At 38.3% G+C, this 4,545-nt stretch overlaps 1 long non-coding RNA gene across 1 annotated transcript in view; it reads left to right on the top strand.

The window, feature by feature from the left end:
* The first annotated feature begins 226 nt into the window (after positions 1-226).
* Positions 227-4,545, top strand: part of LOC107721957 (uncharacterized) — a 20,073-nt gene continuing 15,754 nt past the window's right edge. The window contains exons 1-2 of the long non-coding RNA XR_001637757.1: positions 227-467; positions 1,544-1,594. This is a non-coding gene — a long non-coding RNA (uncharacterized LOC107721957). The remainder of the gene's footprint in view (positions 468-1,543; positions 1,595-4,545) is intronic.

The raw sequence follows: 4,545 nt of genomic DNA, 5'->3' as shown, positions 1-4,545 counted from the left end.
ATTCATTCATTCATTCATTCATTCATAATATTTAATATTTCATAAAAGAAATTTGAAACTGCCCAAGTTATAGTACTATCTGTATCTCTTCTCCTAGCCATTTGCTATCTGTCTTCTCTCTCTTTCAAATTAATCAAACAGCAACAAAAAATCTTAAATGGAAAATATGTTTTGAAAGTACTATACAGTATACCCCTCCAACTGGGATTGTTTCTGCTCCAGGTTTGTTGAGCCTGATCCAAGCCACACACTGGAGGAACGGGTGGTTCATTGGTACTTTGCCCAGCTGGATAATAATGGCAGTCACGATATCAATAAGAAGGAGATGAAGCCCTTCAAGCGCTATGTAAAGAAGAAAACCAAACCCAAACGATGTGCCCGCAAGTTCACCGACTACTGCGACCTTAACAAGGACAAGACCATCTCCCTTCAAGAACTCAAAGGATGCCTAGGAGTCAATAAAGAGGGTGTGCAGTTTTTTTTTTATGCATTTAAGATATAAAAACAGGTGATGGATTAGATTTGGCACTCTAAAGGAGCTAGAGTGGTGGTGTTGTGCTTTGGTGGAACCACATTTTGTGACGTTATTACGGAAGTTACTTAATTTCCCTTGACACTTCCTGTTTCATTGAATACACAATGAAAGTTGATGTTCCTACCAACTTCCAACCAGTTTCCTTTTTTTTTTTTTTTCTAGTTTTAATTCAAAACCCAGTAGACGGATATTATTAAAGCATATCTTTACAACATATTATTATTACATTATCACCATATACAAATGTACTTTTTTACAAATATGACTGTTATCCAAAACAGTAACGTTGTGTCTTTTTGGCATCAAACTGACACCAGCCAAAACACAATGTATTATGTATGTGTTACATGATTGATGCATATTCTTAATGCACAATTTCTTAACCGTAAGTTTCCATTAGATTGGAGAAAGTCATGAACTTTCTTTCAGTTTCTGTTAAATATAGAATCCCATCTCAGACTCAGAGTTGAAAACAGTTTATTGCTACTTTGTTTCTCATAATTGCAACTTTATATCTCAAAATGTGACTTCATATTTTGCAATGTGAATTTATTCTTTCAAATTATGACAATTTGTCATATTTGCTACTTTATGTGAAACCATACGACTTTATATCTCACAATGGGACTTTATTTATTACAATGTAATACTATATCCTGCAAATTGCAACTTGATTTCTCATAACTGTGACTTTGTCAAACAATATGACTTTATAACTCAAAATGTGACTTTAAATGTCACAACTGTAATTTTATACCTCAGTGTTCTTTATACACACCTTATGTCACAACTATCTTTTTTTTTTTTTTTTTCTCGGTGGAAATGGGCTTAGTGTACTTTCTCAAACCCCAAACAGCAGTGACTGTACAACATGAGTCAAATACTGACACAGTGATATTTTTGTAAGAGTCAGTAGTTCCTATCTACTGGAAAAATGTCGGGAAAACATGTTAGTCAGATTCTTTTCTTATTATTAACATGTTTCTTGTATGTTCTTCTTATTTGCAGGTAGCACTACAAGCAGCAGTCAGGGGACAAGGCAAGGGACAAATTTGTTCAGTAAGGCCTGACTAATTGCTTTCGCACTAACATTTGCCTCAGCAGTTGCAGAGAGCAGAAATTATAATATATTAACAATATGAATAGAGTGCAAGCATTGTAGTGAACAATATATGCCTTGCCCTTTTATGATGGAGATGGCACGAATGATGCATCCTTATGGCCACCCACATTGTGTCTGCTTTTGTGTGCGCATGTATTCTTTGTGAGCTAAATTCAATAGATGATTACTTTAATCATAGCTTTACACTGTAGTCAGGGTGCTGTGTGTAATTGAGTCAGAATGGAACTATTCTCGGAGAATAATCAAGGACAAAAAAACAGTAGATACAAAGAAAGTGACATAATTATTGAGAGTAATGTAGTGGAAAATTTACATTCAACCCCTAGAGCCTGAACGGCGATCATCTGAGTGAGGAAAATATGGATCTTTGCTCATATGCACTTAGTTCTAGATTTATTTTTCTTTTTTTTTTAGTTGACAAGAAAGTGCAAAAATTATATGTATTATTTGGTAACAAACAAGCATTTGTAATCTAATGCAATATTATTTTCCACTATATTTTCATCAACAGTGTTTTAATTAAAAGGTTAATTTTCGTCATGATGCAAATTTTTCCATGTCAACTTCATTATTAATGAGACTAACAAACATTTTCATGATTTTGATATACTGAAAAGCTTTTGACTACTGACTATCCTGAGCTGATTCTATATAAATATACTATAAAAGGTCTAAATAAATGTTATTTTTGCCCCCAGAATGGAGTGGTTAGATTAGCTAAGTGGGCCATGTTAAACAGCCAAAACTTGAGTTGGAAGCAACTTCTACCCTCAGATAACCAGGCCGGATGGTGCGGCAGCCCAAAATCCACCTGATCCTCCACTGATCGAGTTAAAATAATGCTCCATCCCATCATTAGCTGCACCAGAAGTTTTGCCACTCCATCACCGTCCAAAAGACTAGCTACTTATGTTACTTATTGCAAGAAGACATCACGTCTAATGGCTTTTGTTGGACAGAAGTTGCAGGTTTGGAGTTACTCGCTTCTCCTCGAACACATCGTTTGTTCTACTTCATAGATAAGCAATGACAAGTGCATTAGTAGGACTGTAAAATGTTTCCAACCTCTTAAATCTAGTAGGAGAATACAGTTTCCAAAATAACCACCAGGAGTCACGACCCCAGGCTTTTTTTCTCTTTTCCGTTTTATATCGCAAAAAAATATAGCGCTGTCATGACTTCGCTGTATATTACCGGGTTATGAGAAGGAAAGTGTGGTTTTAATATTAGTCCTGATGTGCTTCTCCATATCGGCCTCCTCTGGTTTGTGGTTCTCTAAAGTGGAACTTAAGGGGAGAAATTATTTATCTAAATGCTATAATTCTGTGCGTCCAGACCCACCTGTTTCTCTTAGCTAAATTACAGCGTGAGGTTTAATTCATTGGGCTCCTGTGTGTAGACGCTCAGAAGTCATGCGCAACTTTATAACTGGTTTGAATAAGACTTTGTGGCACCATTTACTTCACATTTGATTAGTGGTAATCTTCAGTGATATTTTCTTTAGAGCCACAGAAGAAGAAAAAAACGCACTTATTTGGAAGCATGACTGTTTATTTGAAATGATTGCAACTGTAATAGCTCTGAGACCAAGACGGTCTCATTCGTGTTTTTTTTGTGTGTTTTTTTTACCGTGTCGGAGACCGAGACGCAGAGCAGAAAGCAGAGATGTTCTGTCTCATAGCACGATGACAAGTCACTCTCTCTCTCCTTCACGCTCACCGTCTGACTTTGGTCTGTTTTTGCCAGCCATAATGTTTTGCTCGTAGTTAGGTGTTTAGCGTTTGATGACAGGCTCGCTAGCCCACTAGCACCGTTTCTCGCCAGCTCGCTCTCCGACCAGTGGGATTCCCTTGTTATTAGTCGAGTAGCTGCTGTTTACCCTGGCTTGTGGGTTCTGGTAGCCTAGCAGAGACCCACCAAGGTCCCAGCGATGGCTGAGCTCATGCGTTTACCCTGGCGCTGCCCACTTCAACCTAAAAACAGTGGCCGGGAGCGGGCAGAAAGTCATGCCCAGTGGACCGTGACTAGCACTGCCAAGATAAACAGCTGTTTCATTTGGAGAGCTGAGGGGGATTCTCCTACCCACAGCCAAAGAGTTTACTTTTCAACACCCCCCTCCCGTGTACACACTCGAGGGTTGATTAATTGGGCCTAGCTTCTCCAAAAAGGCAGTTTTATGTCTTGTCGCTTAAGTGTACTGGAAGTAAAATTGATGAGTCTGATGTAGTTGCAATTTGGGACCATGCACTGCCAAAATATCTACGATGCAATCAGAGCCAATAGACATTTTCTTCATCTGGCTGTGGCTGTTTGACAATGAATGTTTGACAAATTGTAACAATTTATTTAGTTACAATACTGTACTTGCAGTTACTGCAATCGAGACACCAGAATTATGTCTTAAAAATGTTGATAGTGCTCTTCACTTTATAAAACAGGTTTTCTTACACAAGTGAATTACTGATGGCGTTTATTAAATTCATCAACAATATGTTCACATTCATTATTAATCTTATGCCTATTGTGCTAAAAATAACTGTTAATGTTTCTTGTCTTGTCACATTGACGAATTACATTGTTTTACATGAATTGAATTACATGAATCGTTACAGAAATGTAATGTTAAAAAAAGTGACGTGACATGTGGCCAAGTATGGTGACCCATACTTGGAATTAGTGCTCTACATTTAACCCATCCAAAGTGCACACACACAGCAGTGAACACACACACACTGTGAACACGCACCCGAAACAGTGGGCAGCCATTTATGCTGCGGCGCCCGGGGAGCGGTTGGGGGTTCGGTGCCTTGCTCAAGGGCACCTCAGTCATGGTATTGAAGGTGGGAGAGAGCGCTATACATTCACTCCCCCCACCTACAATCCCTGC

This window comes from Sinocyclocheilus rhinocerous, unplaced genomic scaffold (genome assembly GCF_001515625.1).
Source record: "Sinocyclocheilus rhinocerous isolate Xijiao unplaced genomic scaffold, SAMN03320098_v1.1 scaffold2109, whole genome shotgun sequence".
Taxonomy (NCBI): domain Eukaryota; kingdom Metazoa; phylum Chordata; class Actinopteri; order Cypriniformes; family Cyprinidae; genus Sinocyclocheilus; species Sinocyclocheilus rhinocerous.
Note: the sequence above shows the minus strand (reverse complement) of the source record. Positions and strands in the feature narration are given on the sequence as shown.